The sequence below is a fragment of the Epinephelus lanceolatus genome, chromosome 11 (assembly GCF_041903045.1).
Source record: "Epinephelus lanceolatus isolate andai-2023 chromosome 11, ASM4190304v1, whole genome shotgun sequence".
NCBI classification, from domain to species: Eukaryota; Metazoa; Chordata; class Actinopteri; order Perciformes; family Serranidae; genus Epinephelus; species Epinephelus lanceolatus.
Genome location: NC_135744.1, coordinates 29,374,948 through 29,395,786, shown reverse-complemented (window position 1 = coordinate 29,395,786; position 20,839 = coordinate 29,374,948). Strand labels below are relative to the sequence as shown.

Sequence of the window (20,839 nt, the reverse complement as noted above, 5' to 3'; positions counted from 1 at the left end):
CCAATTGGTTTGTGGATCCCCATTTTGAAGCCTTGTGTTTGGCATTTTGGCCATTGCCATATTGGATTGTTTAAGTGAATTATATAAAAACTGACCCCCATACAGTTGTCATGACGGGGAAATGAGCTATAGGGACCAAAACTGTTTTTGTACCAGCCTGTAAACATGTTTATTTCTGCTGTTAAGTTGAACATTTTAACATGGGGCATCTAAAAGGATTGACTTGCTTTAAGAGCCAGCCTCAAGTTGCCATTTGAGGCACTGCAGTTTTTGGCACTTCCGCATTGGTTTATTTTTCAGCCCTGGAAGCTGCCACTTGGGTGATACAAATAGAAATGCTTGTCTTTGAGCTTAATGTAATTAGTTTCTTTTCAGTTTTTCCTCAAGACTGTAGTATGAAAATTACTTTAAGGGTGGACCTAATTTCTTTCTACATGAGTAACAAATCATTGCTCATAACATGTGGATTGATGCTATTTAAAAAACGACACTGCTATTTATTTTCAATTTACACGGCTCCTGAAAGACTATTTAGAGTTTACATAAAAACATAAAGCAAATCATTTCATATCTAATGAATCCATCTGCAATCATCCACCCCCACCAGTCTTTCTACTGACCCTGACCTCCTGCGGTAGTTTATGAGGCCACTGAGGAGGAGAGATTAATAAAGTCTATAGCTCCACTGGGACAGCGAGGGGGACACTGATACTGGCCCCTTTGGTATGGTCGCCGACCTCTACATCTGGTCCAGACGGCTGCTCTGGACAGTTGCTGCACTCCTACGCAAAGAGGGAAGCAGGGCTGAGACTGAGCGTAGTCTGCATACACGCCTTTCCTTTGTTGTGTTTGCTCTGTGTCAAAAGAATTTGTGAGTGTTTGTGTCTATGGGACTGCCTGTCTTGAAAAAAGCGCAGGAGGGAAAGAGGAAAAAAGAGAGAGAAGTTGAAAGAGGAGGTCTCAGAGAGACAATCAGGGGTGTGATGATGAAAAGAAACCTTTAACTATGGGGAGGGAAACTCAGAGTCAGAGCCTTTGAAAACCCTGCTGTGATGAAATCAACCCACGGTGCCCTACAGTACCATAATGCAGCCATTGAGAACACCAGGGCGGACAAAAAAAGAACAAGAGAGATGGAAAGAGTGGATTTAGGACACAATAGAACAAGTTCTGAGGAGTGATTACAGTTTGCTTTGGCTTGACTGCCTTATTGTCTTTAGGGACCCCTGAGCTGTGTAGCAGAAACTTATTATTGAAAAAGCAAGTCAGAAAGGGTGTTCTCCAAAGTGTGTGAGAATGTGTGTCTTTTTTCGTCCTCTCTCCCTCATTGCTACAGCTGAGTGTCAGTAAGAGGTTATACTGATGAACAGGTCGCACGGCTGCAATCTGTCACTGTCAATGAGCAGTCGGCGCATGACATCATCTCCCTATTTGACGTGTGCTGTAATACACTTGTGTTTACACTGGAAAACACGAGCTGATGAGGAATGGAGAGAGCAAGGGCTAAAATATAGCTCATGCTGAAAGGATACTGGCTCTAACAGATGGCCAGTGGAAAAGAAAGCCACCTGATTCACTCCCTCTAGTGGCCCTCTTTATAACATTCTGCTAATTATGATGAATGACTAAATGAATTAGAGTGTCTCTAATTTCTCCCCAAATGCAAAAAGAATGTACTAAAAATAAGTTGAATGCAACAAAGAATGAGTTTCAACCTGTCTGTTGGGCCGCATGGGTCTTTACACATCTGTGTCTTTGTACGCCTGCACAACACATGTGCATGCAAGCAGTGACATCATCTCTGTGCGACCACATTGACAGGCAGGGCAGACCCTGAGGGCTCCATGCAGTCTCAGCCACATTATATCTGGCATTGCACCCCCATAATCTGCCTCTGCTGCGCACAAGCCTCAAAGCCTCAAATACATGGGCCTCCACTCTTCAGTGCTGTTACCATATAATAGAAAACCATAGTGTTTTCTATAGGATGTGACCATTTAGAGCAATACAGCATGTGTGTGAGGATGTGTGTGAGTGTGTTCACACTGTCGTATCTCAGTTGTGAGGAATAGCTTTTCCTCATACGGTGCCAATCCTTAACAGGCCCCTCTATCTTCCCCATCCCTCCCATGTCCGTCCCTCCTCCTTCTCTCCGTCCATCCCCTCTAATGGATTTTGCAGATCTAGTTGGGCATGCCATGGCTGCCCGTGGGCCAAGCTAAACAGGACCAAAAGTCACGAAGTTCCATGTAAAAAAAAATGGCCACTCCGTACTGCCTCTATCTCAACCATGTTTCTTGTGCTTTGATGGAACAGCACAGGATTGAATTCAGCTAGTTCCTCAGTGGTTGAGAGGTCTGGCATTGCCTGTAGATAGTTGGCAGCCACTCATTCAGCCCGGCAACTGCTTCTGTGTCACCCAGAACAAACATTGGCTAGGTCTTGTGATTGACAGTAAAGTCAGACAGGGGGAAGAATAAAGGGAGAGGCTGTCAAAACGAAATACACAAGTTAACGTCAGAAATACAGTATGCCTACCACAAACACAGACATGGATACAACCTTGCCTTTGCATGTTAAAAAACCTGACTGTTAAAATCAGATATAGGGAGGAACTTCTTCACATCTTGCAACAGATTTTTTGCAAGACATGTCGTGCATGTGCTCTATTAAAGCAGCAACAATTAATCAATTAGTCAATTAGTTGTCAACTATTAAATTAGTCGCTAATTAATTTGATAACTAAACTGAATGTCTTTGGGTTGTGGACTAAACAAGACATTTGAAGATGCTATCTTGAGCTTTTGCAAACACTGAGCAGCATGTTTTGCCAACTTATCAATCAATCGAAGACATAATCAGATTAATGGACAATGAAACTCATTGTTAGTTGCAGCCCTGTGCTCTATATGGTGTTAAGTTACTGGATTGTTGTACTTTTGGTGCTGTTTGAAAACATAAAAAAAGAAATTTACGACAGTTCTCAGCAAGTGTACAATTACAGGGTGGCTAAAGCAACACAGAGTCTTTAAATGACTGAGAATGAAAGGTTAGGCCAGGTTGTGGTGAAACAAGCTGCAGCGGTGAAAGGCTCTGTGAGAAGAGGGAGGTGAGGGCTGAGAGACTGGTGGGGGTAGAGGATGGAGGAATGCTTTGCATCTCAGTTTTCATGTCATTTGGGTTGAGTGTGTGTTTAGGGGGACGACAACTCTGACCCCTGTCTCCCCTTGAGTCGCCTTTCCCCGGATCTCTGGATATAGACGTCCCGTTTCAAACCCCAGCTGTCACCAGCACTGTGAGCATATGTGTGTGTGTGTGTGTGTGTGTGTGTATATTTAAGTCCCCTTCTACACACATACACCTATGTTTCCTCAGCTCCACTTTTACTTTTTCCCCTATTCCAGACTACATCCAGACTACACTAAAGATGGATATCAATTTCAATTTATTTCCATAGCTGACTCAATCAAAACGGAACCTACAGTATCGTAGCACCAGCCCCTCAGACAGCCAGACGTCCACTGTCTGGACAGTTACACACACACACACACACACTGAAATATAAATGCACGTGCTGCACCTAAGTACAATCAATATTAATACTACTATGTGCCGAGAGAGTTCATGACTGTGCCATACAATTGGGTTACCTCACCCAGGGGGGCCTGCAGCCGTAAAAGCTCTCACAACCCGTGAAACCCAACCTACGTATCTGGTGTGTAGAGAGTGGTAGAAACTAAGTAAGTAAGTTTGAATTAATTATGATGGCCACGCTGAGCTGGAGCATAATTAGTTGATCTGATACAGAGTGACAACTAATCCAGCCACAAACACTGTCAAAGGGAATGTGGAAATGAGGTCTGTAAAACTGATCTGAGCTTCAACTCTTATCCAGTCGTCCACCATCATGTGTCTTATGATACATTGTTTTCCAATTACTTGTATTTTTTAGTTTTAGTTTAGTTTTTTAGTTTTTTTTCCATTTTTCTAACCTAATATAGGGCAAAATCAGTTATTAAAAACTCTTGTACTGAGAAACCAAGCTGCAACATTTCCTCCAGTTTACCTCAACTATGTGGAAGCTTTTGTTTTTAATTCTGTCCATGAAATGTTGCTCTGGGGTTTTATTTTATGACTTATTTCCTACATAAACGTCCATGTCAGTGACATCAGTGAGGCTGCAGAGGGTAGGTGGGGGGACACACGTCATCGCAGAGAGAAGTCAGTTCACAGTGAGAGCAAGCGTCTGCGCCAGGAGCCTACTGAGAGTTTCAAGTCCACACTATTCTGTAGAGTAGAATAGAAAAGAATAAACTAGAGGACACAGGTCCTATTCTCCGATCAAGGAGGTGAATGTCGCTTGTATGTGGAATTATTTTTTGTTCCAATCCGATGGTATTTGGAGAGTGAGATATTTTTTCATGGTTTGGCTCCACGCTCTCATTTGGATGTGAAACGATGCGATGAAAATGAGGTTTAAGTGCTGACTTGTTGTATAAGTTTTGTTTTATTCTCAGTCATAAAATACCAACCCCAGTTGAACATTATGTGTCCTCATGTTGGGGTCAATGCTAGTTAAGATACTATTCAATAAGATAATTTTTGATATGTTGCATCCCATTCTTAGCCTGCAAGAGAACCATCATTGTGCTTCTAAATTTATTAATGAGCTATATTTGACTAATTCAATCTGTAGTTGAACACTGTTACAGGTCAAGGAGCGGTTGAAGTTGTCAGATCAGTCTCAATTCACTATGCTGCTGCAACAAAACCTTAAGTTAGGCACGTTACACGTTATATTTTTGCATCTCTCCACGAACATTCTTACTCAAGTCCACTGGGATATTAGTTGGGGGAAAAATAACAGCAAAAGACTCCGAAACTCTGCAGAAACAGCATGACAATTCAAAGCTGGTGTGATGACTCAGATTTGTTTATTTACCCACACAGAGGATGTCAAGCTGGAATACAGTCACACACATACTTACAAACTGCATCAGGTCCCCTGTGACAAAACGTCCTAGATTTTACTGCCCGACAGGCCAGAAAGAGAAAGACAACGACACAGCCAGAGAAGGGAGGAGCAGAGGAAAGAGATGTAGAAGAAAAGTTTGATTCTGAATGAGGTTTCCTTAAAAACAACATTGCCACGGTGACAGAGACAGAAACATAAAGAAGTTAACCATAGTCTGAGTGAGTCTGAATCACTCACACACATGCATGCAGAGGACTCACATGCACCCACATAAATAATGTACCCTCTGGACCATCCGTGAAGGCATGGAGCAAGTGAAAACACAGCCGGAGGTGATTCACTAACCTCTCAGCCTTCAAGGCCATGCTGCCAAGTGAATGTGCAGTGAGGTTAGTCTCTCTGATGAGTGCGTGTGTGTGTGTGTGTCTGTGTGTGTGTCTGACTACTCCTTTTAAAAGGGAAAAAAGGGAAAAAGTGGGTGGAAAGTAAAAGAATATGAGGTCAAGACAGAGTGAGATAATAATACAAAACAAAGAATAATCAAAAAAACAAATAAACAAAAAAAAAGAAGATTGATGTGGCGAGATATCCCTAAAGGTGAAGCAGCAGCTGCCATCTCCCATCACTCAGCGCCCCTCCCCATCACAGCACGTTTAATATCCCACAAGGGCAAGCTGTTGAGCCCGGCCACGTCCATGGCTCTGTCAAACATTATTACCTCACTGGTGAAACTGAGATAAATAACCTTATGGTGGCTCAAACAAACTGTTTTTTGTTATTCATGATTCGCATTTTGAGTTCTATCTGACAAGAGAACACAAATTCAACGCTCTGTTCGTGAAAAGCAGAACATTAACTGGATGTATTTAAACATCAGGAAATAATCTTAACTGTGTTGAATGTGGAAGACATTACAAAGCACTTAATGGCTTCATTTGGCAGAGCACTGTTCCACAAACGTGCAGAATGCAGCGCGCACACATAGTTATGGTTATTTATTAGCTGGTTATTTGGATGTGAGTATTATTGGACAGCGTGCATGAGCAATGTACATAATCTTCCAGTCAGTGTATATTCAGTCAGTATGAATTTCTTTGCACTAACTGTATAGTTTTCAACCTACAGAACACTTGAATTGTATATAAACATTTTATTTTTCCATTTTTGTTTTACTGCTGGTCACTGGTGCATTTTGTTTTTTTTAATAGGGCGGCATGATGGTTGTGGTTTTCAGACATTTTTTTTTAATAGGGCGGCATGATGGTTGTGGTTTTCAGACACTGTCGCATCAAAGCAAGAGAGTTCCTGGTTTGAACCCCGGGGTGGGGGAGCCCCTCTATGCAGAGTTTGCATGTTTGCCAAGTGTCAGTGTGGGTTTTCTGCGGATACTCCAGCTTCCTCCCACAGTCCAAAGACATGCAAGTTAACTGGTGACTCTAAATTGGCCGTAGGTGTGAATGTGAGTGTGAATGGTTGTCTGTCTCTGTGTCAGCCCTGTGATAGTCTGGTGACCTGTCCGTGGTGTACCCCGCCTCCCCCCCAGTGTCAGCTGGGATAGGCTCCAGGCCCCCCGCAACCCCCAACAGGATAAGCGGTTACGGAAAATGAATGAATGGTGCTTTTTATATTTATGTAATATTTATATAAACACCTATTCTTGTACATATTGTGTACATAATAGTCCTATCTATTTTTTACATTAATTTGTCCAGCTTTGTTCGTGCTGTTATGTCTATTTTTGTGTAAGTACATTGAGTGCAATGTAAACAAGTCAAAGTCTGTGTATGTGTTCACATACTTGGCCAATAAAAGTGATTCTGGTTGTGATTCTTATGTGTGAGTATGTTTTGTGGGGTAAAGCAGTATGTTTTTATGCTAAAGAGCTTATGAATCATTAAATTTGGATGTCTGGATCTGAAGTGAAGGCAAGGGATGTCTCCATCCGATCTCAAAGATTGGCATCGGGGCCGAATGAGGCATTTTTTAACTAATTCGGATCGGCTATATTGAGCTAGCCTGAGCTGATCCTTTGTTTTATGTCAGCTGTCACACGAGTGTTTTTACTCGCGAAGCTTTCATGCACAGCAACGCAACATGTTCAGCTATCATCAACTCTGCAACTGAGCACCGTGTCTGTGTAAAAGCAAGGGCTGAGCCCCGCCCATGGCAAAACACCACACATAATAAGCGAAAGAAAAACACAGTATAAGACTGTTCATTTATCAAATTTGCCTCATTTATGTGCACTTGTTTTATTTCAGCTTGGTGTGAGAGAGTATTTTGCAGTTTGCTTTTTTTGTCATAGGTTATTTGGTGCATGCTTCACCGCGGAAACTCCAGACTCCACTGCAAGTGTAATCTGCTTAATGTATAGACAATGAAAATAAATACTGAACAGAATATGGTTTATTCAGGTATGTCAGGCAAAAGGCTGAGTCAAAGCAACAAACACTGGAGAATACTCTCTTAAAAGGACAGAGCAAAGCTAGAGAGATATGTTCTTGTTCTTGTTCTTGTTCTTGTTCTTTATTTATACAGCCCTTTACAACAACCCTTTTGGTGAACCAAAGTGCTTCACAATAGGTGCAAAAAACAATTAAAAATAAATAGAGGCAATAACAACAATAAAAACAATAAAAGCAATGAAAATAATAAAAGCAATAGGAGCAATAAAATACAATAAAATAAAGTAAAACAGAGTAAAAGTAAAAGAGTCACCACACTACTGGGTATTAAAAGCCATCCTAAATAAATATGTCTTCAGTCTAGATTTGAAAAGGCCCAGGTCAGAAATGAGGCGCATTTCAACAGGGAGCTTATTCCAAAGCCTGGGAGCAGCGATGGAAAAGGCTGTTATTCTATTGAGGACTTTCCTAATTTGTAAGAACAAACAAAGAAAAACAAAACAATAAAATACAGATTGGTTGCAGGGATTTTTTTTCTTAATGCACTCCAGAGCTAATTTATTGTCAAGCATATCCACTGGATTCATTTTAACGACTTTAAAGTACATGAAGTGTGCAATGTGCAGGTGTATTATCAAGGAAAATAGAAGTATAAGAACTGGACTGAGTATCAGTAGATACTTAAAGCCGCAGTAGGTAGAAAGCCTGAAAACGGTTGATTTTTGAGTCTCATCTGAGTTAGATTTCGTTCGTCTCCGCCCTGAGACCCTCCTACCAGACGAGCATGCAAGTATTTTATCCTACTTGGTTCTATTTCTCCCTCTCTGGGAGCCTCGGCTCTCCCTCACCGTGCAGCAGCCCGCCCCATCCCTCCCTCCCTCTCCGCGGAGAGCCCTCGGCTCCGCTCCCATGGCCAACCCTCGCGCCCTCCAGCCGGGCCCGGCCCCACCTCACCCTTCCCCTCCCTCCGGGGCTCCGGGGAACCGAGTTTTGTCTTCCTTTTTTTGGGTTTAGCCGTGTAGGTAGCTGTAGCCAATGCTGGAATAGCTTTTTTACCTGGTGCACTGTTCGCCATTGCCGCTTGCTCTCCCCTTCTGCCGGCGGCATGGGAACACGCATATGCAGTAGAACAGCCAGTAGGAACACAGTGGTCTGAGCCGACCTTTGATTGGTTGATGCACATCAGCACGATACTGATTCTTTAGAGGCTGAACACAGAGCCATGGTGAGGTGCAGAAACCTATTGTTTGTCTCAGACCACTTGATTTACATTATGCTTAGAGGATATTATAAAATTTTTACTCAGTTATACCAAAACAATGTTGCCTACTGGAGCTTTAATATTAAATGACTCGGATCAGGATCGGGATCAGGGGGAAAAACTTTCTCTGGGCATCCCTAGTGAACGCTATGCAAATAATCGCTGTAGAGTTCATCTGAAATTTCAACTGCAATGTTTACCAAATGACCTGTTTGCTTTCTGAGCATGATTGTGTAGTATACTTACACACACTTGCTACACAAACAGTGTATCAACTTACATTAATTCCCTGTGGGTTTATTCTAACCTCGACTGCCTAACGCCAACCTTTAACCTAACCTTAACCCAGTTATATTTCAAAACCTAAAACTCTAAAATGAATGTTTAACATTGTGGTGATTGCTGTGGGGACACATGGGAGATGAGTCCCTATATGTGGCACACACTCACACACACACACACACACACACACACACACACAGTATGATATCAGAAAAATCACAGCGTTTGTTAATGAATGAAAAGAGGAAAGGCTTAAAGACATAACACTCAGCTGATAGCCAAAACAGGATCAGGAGAAGGAAAACCAAGGATCCATCTTGTAACTTAAATACACACACACACACACACCAACACACACACACTTTAATCTTTTCCCACATTCCACCAAATGAAATAATCAGCGGCATGGCCTAACGGCAAACCAGGCAGAAAGTCATATTAGGTCATGTTATTGTATCAGAAAACACATAAACATTAATCAAAGTGATAAGATGTTTTGTTCAAAAGTTTGCCAGCTAACAGGGGGTGAAAAGAGGTCACTCAGTATCTTCCAAAAAGAAGAGCTTACTTTCACTGGGAGCAACTGAGATTTTGATTCTTCTTTGTTTGACAGATCTGGGAAATTGTCAAAAACCTGTAATTACTCATCTCCAGCTCAGAATATGGGACTGAGACTTAGCTTATTAGTTATTAAATTCTCCATCAACTCTTGGGTTAGTGGTGCGCCGACAGCTGTTCTCCAAGAGAATGCCTTTGTATCATGTTACTCCATTATATTTCTTGTGGTAAGCCTGAGAATTAAGTCTGTCTGTCTTTGTTTTAATTTGCTTTACAGAGTTAAACAGACATCAACAGTCGTCAGTTAATAACAATGGAATGAAATCATGATAAAAAGGCAGAGATGGGTTTGAGGCTCCAAATGAAAAATTAACTTTGGAGCTGGTCAATAGCGCTTTGATTCTCTGACAGAAATATCAATGGCAAACAACAAAGAATAATATATTTGATCTTCCTAAAGGCCACTGCTTTCAATCTCTAAGATGTCAAGAAACAAAAAAAAAACTTTTTCTCTAGCCAACTTTTTCTTTTCCCTCCTTTGGTCTAACACCACCCACACACATCCAGCCTCTGAGTCCCTTAACTTGCATAACACGTTGCACTACCTGAGCTGCGGCGCCCTACATGCAGCTCTCAGCTCGGTGCAAGTGTTTGAAGTTACCAGAAGCTCAGATCATCTCACTTACTTCATTAAAAACACATGAGACTCTACACAGACAGGCTCTCTCTTCCTCTCTCCGCTCGGCCCGCTTGCCTCAGAGCTTAGACACTTCTCATCCATCATGCACCCAGATGGGCAGAAGTTACCACGTTTCATTCATCTGAGCTCAGAGCCATTCCCACATCTATCTCTTCCTGTGACTAATGAAATTAATACATCACTTCATTCAGAAACATGTGTGCATATACTGCACACATGCCTGCACCAGTCGCTCTCTCAGCGGGAGGGAATCGATAAAGAGATCCGAGCAGAAATGTCTCTGCTGGCATCTGAAAGATCAAACTAGGACACAGTGCTGAAACAACTTGTCGATTCATTGATTAGTAGATAGACAGAGAATAATCAACAATTAAGACATTTATCAAGCAAAAATGCCAAACACCTGCTGGTTTTTGACATTTTATAGACTAAACAGTTAGATAACAAAATAATTGAGAGATTAACGGCTGATGGAAATAGTCATTAACTGCCCCCCCGATGAGACATCTCCATCAACTACACAAGCATTTCCAAAGGCCACACACTTGCTCGCATTCATACTTGCATGAACAGGAGCAAACTCACTTCTTCCATCCATCTACTGCAGCAATGAGAAACCCAGAGTTCCGACGATCTAGCCACACTTTGGCACTCGGGAGCCAGTGTCACAGGTCCAACCCACGTTGGAGAAGCACAGGATGGGGAAACTCGAGACAACACCAGGCTTTAGAGGACTTCCATCTGCAGCTTCCTCCAGGAATATAACAGCCCATTTCCAGTAGTCATTATCCCAGAGCCAAATTTACAGGCCTGGCCTGGTTACGTCGGCCAGTGGATCAACGTCTTTTGTCAAATTTGATGATTACACTGTAGCGAGTAAAGACATTTGAAACGTGTTATTTTTGGAGCACAGTGGAACAACTCCAAAAGCAGCACCTACTGTCCTGCGCTGTAAAGATGCGTTTTTTTCTTTTTCAATTTAGCCAGTGTCTGTAGTCTTTCCCATTCAGCTGACCTGATCATTACACTAACAGGATCCCTACTGCCTGGACAAAGACCATGAATAACGACAAGGGCAGTTACTTCAAAACTGGGCCTCAGAACAAACAAAAATTGAATTCACCATCTGAAAACTCCAGCTAGTCAATCACTCTGCATCTGACAGGAGAGTCCGGTCATTTCCTTTGATTGGTTGAGGCGGTCATACAGTAATATCTTCTCCAGAGCAGCAGATAGATGGGTCTTCATACTGTAAGCAGGAAGGTAAGATCTGTATTTCCCCAGGGAAAGGACTACAGTGCACTGTCAGAAAATAAGCCTCAGTCTGAGCTAAAAGATGAAGTATGACTCAGGACGATTATGTATCAGGGTCTGATTCATTTTGCCAAAGTTTATTTAATATAAACACGTTTCCACGACCACACATTGCAAAGTATGAACTTGTACCTCATAATTCAAACATTATCTCCCTAAGTCGTAGCAGCACGGATGAAGAATGAAACAAGCAAGGATGGCAAATGCTGAGAAACTTTAAACATGTTTTTGAAGGTGGCCAGCCAAAATAAAATTGCGAAATAACAACTCGATGCTGTTATCTTTGTTTAGTTTTTGATACTTGTTGTAGAAATCCAACTAATGCATTAATATACTTAAAGGAAAGGTCACTGGAACCAACCTGACACAGCCATATTTCAATTCACGTGTGACTTTGGGAACCACTTTCCCTGCATGTAAGCACACACATAGCTCAAATTTTACACTGATGTAATTAAATTTCACGATTATAATCACAGCAAGATGGCAGACTTGCGATTGTAGCTGCCATGGCAACCAAGGGGCCCTGAGGGTGCAGTTAATGAAATGTGGAGCAATCAGCAAAGGGGGATTCCTTATCAATGGAAATCTTATTTTCTGACTCCACTACTCAAGCTATTAATAACTGTCTGGCCCTCCTGTGGATGGATGATGCAAACAGAAGAGGCTTTCCAGGAAATCGAAGCAACTCCATCGTGCAATGCCGCAGCTTAACACTGGTTATAGTTCACATGCTGCCTAATAAACAGAAATTACAAGAAATCCCCTCAATATTGAGTCTCTGGTTTATGTCATGACTAAGGCGGAGGTCTGTGAGGTAAATAAAGACACCAACACAAACCCCAAGCATCAGCAGCGTGCAATGAGTGAAAGATGGAGGGTAAATAATTCCACTAGCTACTTGTGGAGCCAGAGAGGGAGAAAACAAGCTACAGTTTTTTTGGTTTGCTGTCATCTGCTACTGATTCAACACTGTGGTGAGTGTGTGTTGTGTTTCTGTACTTGTGAGAACAAATGGTTACATTGCCTCTCCTCATTTAAAGGTGCTAATTCAGCATTTAAATCACTTGGTGGTAAGAGTTAGGGCTGGGGTGCAGGGAATGTAGTAATATCATCGAGTGAGGTAAGCTTAGTCTTGTGGATGAGAGCATATTGTGCTTGTGTGTGTGTGTGTGTGTGTGTGTGAGAGAGAGAGAGAGAGAGAGAGAGAGAGAGAGAGAGAGAGAGAGAGAGAGAGAGAGAGGGAGTCTCTGAGTCACTTTCCGATATTTGTACTCAGAGGCTGATTTCCCATGCACAAAAAACAAAACCCAGGAAAAAAACAGTTCTGGGATACAATTAGACAGATTCTTGTTTGAGCTGCAACATTTGGGTGGGAAGATGCTTTCTGTTTCTCCCCTCGCTCTCTTTCTCTGCTGGCAGCACTCCATGATTTGGGTTGATGAGCTGAAGCAGATATTACACCACATCTGTCATTCTCTACAGCTTTCTCTGCAATATTGCACGTACATGTGGTGTCTTTGTATTCTTAATTAACAATTCAGACATTTGACTTTGTGAGAAAGGATGGAATAAAATCATGCACATAATGAAACTTGGCAGAAAAATACCAAATCTTCTTCTAATGTGGGTTTTGTGGGAACCACAAAGAGAACAACGGTGTATACAGTACAAGCGGGATTTCTGTGTCAATGTGGGTGGCGAATGCGCAATTTGATTACACTGTATATCTCCGGAGTTTAAAGTAAACTCTCAGGATTGCTTGAGATTTGCTGAAGAATAAAGCCTCAACTTGGACATTCCCTAAAGTAATACCATTAGAGTAAACAGAAAAAGATCCTTAAAGACTGTGGATAGTGGTATTATATTTCATCTTGAAAAAGGCGAAATTGATTAAAGCTTAAAGCAGAGATTTGACGATATTTGCCTGCATACCAGATGTAGCATTTTCAAAATACAAGTAGTAGAAGAATAAGATGCAGAAACCAAGCCAGGTTTAATGCCACATTGCTGCCGACATGAATCCCAAATAATCCAATGTACAATGAAGGGAATGGGGGTTGGAAGGTAGCGGGTACTAGTCAGTCACCTCCTCCCAAAAACTGCAATAAAGTCTTTCAGCAGATGTTGTTGAACACAGCCATTATAAGAATCAAGCCCCTGACCCTGGCAAAGTCAGTATCATGCTCATGCATTCAGCTGCACATGAAGTGCAAGGTAAACAGCTGAGTGTTTACTTTGTTGATAAGCTCGACAAAAAGACTTGACACTGAACTGAATGAATAGACCTCTCTGCCTCTACATGCTCATCTTTAACAGTGTCAGAAACCCAGGTAGTGATGGGAATAACATGAATGAACAACTCTTCTTGGTTATTAAATGAGGAAGAATCATTCACAGGGATGTCAGGGGTCAAGATGGACACCTCAGCTGCCGCACCACCATAAAATGGTTGTCTAGGCTTAAACTAAGAATGCCTGTTTTCATAACCACATCTTCTAAAAATCTAAACTAAATTCTTGTGAAAAGTATCCAGAGTTTGGTGCGGTCCTGCTCCTGTATATGAGCTGTTATAAAGAGCCGATGTGAGTAATTATAAGTTGTTTGTACAAACATAAGCCCTGCTCGGGTGCAGCCACACCAACAGATATCCATATGGTTCCTGTTAGAAAATGTCTTGCTGCACGCCTCATCACTCCGCAAGAAACCAAACTCTTACTGGTTGTATGCAGACCAGAGGCTGAGGCTGAGGCCAGTATGCTGCAGAGCTGGAGCACATGAGACCATGTAAGTGGATAGTGTAATAATGCAAAGATCCGTATCCCTCCAAACAGCAGAAAACCAGGAGCTGTGGATGCCAGCAGACACCAGATATGACTGGAATAACTATTGTGGTTAGGTGCTTAAATATGCCCCTGGGTTCCCATTTTTAGCTTCTGGCCATGTAAACATATATAGAGAAAAGTGGCTGCTATAAATACACTTTATGTTTTAAAAAAAACACAATTGTGTCAGAATGTGTTTGCTGGATATTAAAACTACCTTAAACCCACTTGGAGTTCTTATTTTTATATGTTTAACATGTTATACGGTCTTTAGTGTCGACTGAGATAGTCCCTCTGCCATTTTCTGCTTCTGTTTTCCTAATCATACAGAAAGGTGGAAAGCTATACACCATCATCAGCAGAGCAGACCCCGCTGCAGCTAATGATTTAAGTGCCTTGCTCAAAGGCATAAGTACTTCAAATTCTCTTCACCAGTGACGCCTCTCAGTCGTCTTAGATTTCTGCATTGTCACATCAGTAGGTCTTGCCAGGAAATAGTCCAAAGTATTCTGGACCGCTTTGTGCGCTTCATGGTGTTTCCCTTTAAGTGGCTCTGTCCTCCCTCCAAAACAAAGTGTAGGAAACCCTGAGAAGGAAACCACTGACTTACTGTCATCAAACAGTCCCATAAGACACAATGAGCCTATATGCTGGCCTAGTAAACTAACCTCCCTTTCATGTTTAGCATATTTGAAAGGGTGCCTGCTCCACTCTTTTCCCTTGTTCCACCCTGGCTGTGTAGCTGGTTGGCTATGAATGGTAATCAATAATCAATATGAGGCTATGCTGCATCATCAAAATAAATTGATCTTGTAACACTATTGTAGCCTAGTCCCTGTAGTATGGTCTCCCCACATCTCAGTTAGCCTGACCAGCTACCAGCTCTTGCATGCAAGGTGCAGATGCAGGGTGCACCCATCTATATGGAAAACCAGAAGCCTGAGGTAATTTCTCTCCCTTCATTCCTTCCTGATCAGATGCATCAGTGAACACAGAGGATGCGAATAAAAGGAACTGTCACTTACATTCATCTGACCCACTCCGCAGCTCTGGATGTGCGCTCTGGATACCCCCTCCAAAACTGATTAGTATGCAAACGGGTTTCCAATTCCCCCTCAACGACAGACAATCCACCAGGACAAAATCTTGAATGGAGCCGTGCTGGCCAGCTGGACTGGGCTTTTTTTGTTTTCACATAATATCCACAAAAATGACAATTGAGCCAATTCCACAGATTTCTCTAATCCGGCAGACCGGTAGGTTGGTTTACTCCTCCAGCGAAGGGTCTCACTGCGTGTCGGTTCCCGTGTCAGGTGAGCGCGTTTGGATCAGCTGGAAAGCTCTACGGTTTCTTTGCAGTCTGCAGAAGAAAAGGAGCAGTCTGTGGCCCTGCAGTGCTCTGCCCGCTCTCTCGCTGATGTTAAACGTTTCTCTCCTCTTTTTCTCCCTCTCAGCATCCAGTCACTCAGACACGGTGTGTGTGTGTGTGTGTGTGTGTGTAAGCGTGTGTGTGTATGCGCTGAGACAGAGCCGCTTCAGGGCACCGTGCACCTCACCGACTGAAAGCCGACTCCTCCGCCACAAGGCCCAGCCCCCCTACTCTCCTCCTCCTCCTCCTCCTCCTCCCTACACCGACTTGGGTTGCTAATTTATTCGGGTAGCTACACAAAAGGGGGGACAGGAGAGAGGGAGGCTGTGGAATACAGTGGGGAGTGAGAGGAGAGAGGAGATCGGAGAGCAGACTTTGGTGCCCCCCAGCTCCGTTTGGTGGAAGTAGTCTTTGAGACAAAGGAGCGCACCATGCGCCATCAAAAGAGGGGTTTTAGCTCAGCGTGGCACATTATGCATGGAAATGAGTCATTATTAACAGCATCATTTCGATATCCCTTCTTCGTGGGGACTTATTAGTATTATGATTTACAAGAACACCACACACATCTCACAAAACCATATAAATCAATTAACATTTATGCAATTTTATACTATATCTCATTATTTTAAATTTACTGAAGAATCATAAGAACAATAATGATATATTAAAGATGTGAGGGTGACACTGGTGCTTTTACTCTTTCAGTTATTGTATCTTAGATCTGTATGTACAAAACATTTAGTTTGTGGTACTAATAACAAAGCATATGGTGTGGTGTTTCATGACATCTGTATGAAAATGGGCAGCACTGTTTATTCAAAACGTTTGTCAGCTGCACATTTTATAACACAGGTCTATGTAATTATTTTAATATTATTTAATACTGTGATATAGACATGTTTTATTTAAATATATTGGAGTAATTTAAAGTGGCCTTATTACTGAAGTTGGATTCAAGCTATTTCATTTTCATTAGGTTTTAAATATCTGGATTTAAAAGCTTAAAGGGACAGTTCACCCCAAAATCAAAATCACATTTTTCCTCTTGCGGTGCTGTTTATCAGTCTAGATTGTTTAAGTGTGAGTTGCAGAGTGTTGGAGATATCGGCCGCAGAGATGTCTGCCTTCTCTCAAATATAACAGAACTAGAAGACACTGCTCTAAGCGCCAAAAACAAATAAATAATAAATAAAAATACATTTGAGAAACTCAACAGCAATGTCTCCTTCCAGAAATCATGACTCAGTTACTTAAGATGATCCACAGACCTTGTTGTGAGCAGTTTCATGTTGGAAGTATTTTCTTTCTACTGAACTACACCCGCTAACTGTATCACCGTGAAGAAAGTAGTGTGCATCTACTGCCAGTTCACACAACACAGCTGAGCAAGCTAACCTTACGTGTCCACGTAGGAGGACACCATTAATGTTCACATCTCACTCTGTTATGAGCACGAGCCTCTCGTCTATCTCACGCTTCCGTCTGTGAACCTTCTACAAAGCAAATAGTTCCTGCATGAAACTGCTCACAACAAGGTCTGTGGATTATCTTGAGTGACCGGGTCATGATTTCTGGAAAGAGACATTGCATTTGAGAGCACCACAAGCCAATGGCCGTCTAGTTCCATTATATTGGAGAGAAGGCAAACATCTGTCCACATACAGTCCATATCTCCAAAGCCCACCCCAACTCACATCAAAACAATCTAGACTGATAAACAGCACTACAGGTAAGGGGATATATATGTATTTTTGATTTTGGTGTGAACTGTCCCTTTAAGACTATAACCTGAGAGAGGAAGCAGCAGAGCGGGCTGGGCTGAGGTTCAGACACACACACACACACCCTTTCGACTGCTAGCATCAGCAAGATGGGAGTCATTCATCACCCCCGGATTTTAGGTCAAACACCTGCATCCCTGAAGCAGAACAAGAGAGGTGGTGTGGAAGAGGGAGAGACGGTGGGAGGTGTGAGCATGGGGAGGGGTCTGTGGATGCAGTGTTGGAGGCGGTGGCCAAGGACAGCAATCAATCCATCTTCTCTTGCTCTGGGAGACCACATGCCCTATGAGTGTATGTTGCAGTCAGGGGAGGCGAATGGTGCATTTACATTGTTACCACTAAATGTCTACATTTACATACACTGCCCATGACATGATGGCCAGACACTGTGGATTCAGGCTCATTTGACTCAGCAGGAGACCTGTTTTACATCAAAGATTGTTTGGTTAGTGGTGAATGCAAAAGGCAATGATGTATGAAAGACAAACAAACATAAAGTCCTTGTTTCCCCACATTGTGACAGTGGTCCCTTGGGGATTGAACCATCAGTCATGGCAGTATTAGTGTCATGTGGTACCTCTTAAAATGAACAAAGTATAAAATCAAATCCCAGAGGAGCTGCAAGCAGGTTTAAAGTGCAGTTAGTTTCCTAAAATTAAATGGGTTAGCACACAGTAAATAATGATATCTTGTGCTCTTTCCGTGATTTAATAGAATTTTTTGTGGAGGCTGTATATCACCTCTACAATTAAAATCATTTTCATTATTGAGTACAAAATATGCTAGTCAAAAATCCGGCAACATTTTCCTGCTTAAAACAACCTACTGTCTGTACAATTCCATTCACTCAGCTATTCAAAGCTCTAAATACACTATTACCTATGTTTTTCTTTTCATTTTCTGAGATGTTAACTATCAGTAAAGTACTTGCCCTTCTTATCACAGCCAGTTAAACTTTATTTTTTTTAGGATGATGGCATGTGTTGGATAAGATTACCAGCGGATACAAAGTGTAATCCAACTCCTATTCTCACCCTTTGATTCTCACCTCCTGACTGAACCCTGGCTCTGCCCCCTGATGGGTTTGCATTTCTAAGAAAACATACCAAAGGGTTAACATGAAAGATGCAGTTTATAGTAGAGAATGAGCCACTAGTTGATTGTGTCTTACTACCCCTGTTTGCAGTGAGTTATGAGGACCGTTCATGTCTTCTGGAAAGAGTAATAGTAAGTGCATTTTTAAAGACACATGTCAATCAATTCAAAAATGGACAACTAATAATTTTTCCTCTTCATCTCATATATTTACCTTTTCCTGGTGAAACAAGCCCCAAACCTAATACTCCTCTTTCTGACATCTCACGTCTGTCCTCATCGTTCTAGAATCCATCCTTGTGTCTTTGTGCAACTGTGCTGTCTGTGTATTTGTGTGTGTGTTCGTGAATTTATTCAGCATCGATCTTGTTGTGTGAACACTTGCCACAGAGTTGCAATTACACTGCTTTAACCATTAGCAGATGTCTGAGGAGTGACACTTTTGGTGGGGCTCCCCACGACGGAGGAGACCGGCGCGAGATTTATAGTGCTGCCGCACACATTCGTAAATGTAAAAATCTCTCACCGCCTCCCTGTCGAATACAAACACACACGTATACACACACACATATGCTCACATACAGATATAGATCATGAACATGGAGTGCTGTCAAAGGATTTCTTTGGCTCCTGTGTCTATCCTGTTTGTCAGTTCCTCCCTCTAACCTCAAAAACCAAAGCCTGACCATGGTAACCCTGGTCCACATTTCAAATCTTTAGCACACCTCCAAGATTTATAGCCTGCCAAGTCTTAGATAAGCCTTGTATGCATCCCAACTTCATGCATTCATAATGGAACTGATTAAACCAGCGGCCACAAATTCCCAGAGACCCGTTACAAATGACTTAATCTGGCCCTTTCAGCATCATCTGATATTCTATACAGATTTTAATTATCTTGGACCTACAGTATGGTTACCGTGAACATAACATAGAAGTAAGTGTGACATGGTGGTTAGCGAGAAGCTGTGAGGTCAATTGGAAATGCATCGTTAGGAGCTAATGGAGGGGCCTGTCTATATTGGCTGTATGATTGGGCTTGTTGGCCAGGTCTCTCTCTTGCTCCTATACAAACACACACAGTTGACCGCAGAACTGTGATGTGAATCAAAGCAGCAAATTAGCCAAATTGGCATGTTTTAATGTGCGGTGGACTGAGACTAATTTTTAGATTTCATCACTTAAAAAAAGCTGGTGAGTACTGTAACGTAACAAGTATTCTTCCTCTAAGCAAAATCCTTTTGGAAAATATGTCTGAAATAATTCCTTGACAGGCGAGCAACGTAATATCCCAGCACTGTATATCCTGGCAGCTCCATCCCAAAAAGGGCTTAATGTGTCTCTTTCCACCATGTCTTATTTCGTTCAACTGTTATCACTTCATCTCCCTGGATTCAGTCCCTTTCCTGAGACACAAGTTTATATCTACCGTCCTGCACATACATTAACTTTCTTATTTTTGTCACTTGACTCTGTCTCTTTCTCCCTCGACCATACACGTGACCCTGTGTCCATGCAGGTGTCGGCCCCGGCTATCTGATCCACCTTTCCTGTGCGGCAGGATGGGATGAGGTCACAGCTTCTCTCAGTGACTCTGTGCCAATAGAGGAAAGAGTGGTGGCTTAATCAGACCTTCCTTTCCCATGGCCAACATATCAGTCTGGCCTTCATAATGGTTTCAATCAAAAAGCAAAGAGAAAGTGTTGCTCACAGTTCAATGTTTTAAAGTATATTTTTTTTCTTATTGTCAAAAAAATCTCATGAAATGACCAAAATAAACAATAAATTGATCCTTGATTGATTGATTGGAGTGTTGCCTGTGCAGCCACTGTCTGATACAGCTTATTTCTCTGTGCCATAGTCCTCCATTGTTGCCCCAAAATGATTAAAACACACAAACCTTTGTACTGGGTAACAAGTTCATTCAGTGCAATGAACATGAGCACTGTAATTCATTTTGAATCAACTCAGCATAAGCTGTTCTGGTGCTGAAAATACTCCCAAACACAAGTATGTATCATACGCATCTGAACATAGTCCCCAACTAATGCACTTTTTACTGCTGTTTGAGTTACATTTGCGATAAACTACAGTGCTTAGCCTTTTTAGGAAATTAGTGAAATATTTTCAAAAACAAAGTCCACCAGACGCACCAGGCTTTCCATCAGCTACAAGCTAAACCCACCTACATCATTATCAAATTCAGGTTTATTTGCCCTCTAAGTGCGGTTCGTTTGGGCAGGTGTGAACACAGCAATCGCACTCAAGTTC

The 20,839-nt window shown here is 42.1% G+C and overlaps 1 protein-coding gene across 1 annotated transcript in view; it reads right to left on the bottom strand.

The window, feature by feature from the left end:
• Positions 1-15,896, bottom strand: part of dchs1b (dachsous cadherin-related 1b) — a 94,740-nt gene extending 78,844 nt beyond the window's left edge. The window contains exon 1 of the mRNA XM_033642261.2: positions 15,346-15,896. The gene's annotated coding sequence lies outside the window, so the exon portion shown is untranslated. The remainder of the gene's footprint in view (positions 1-15,345) is intronic.
• Positions 15,897-20,839: the final 4,943 nt, after the last annotated feature.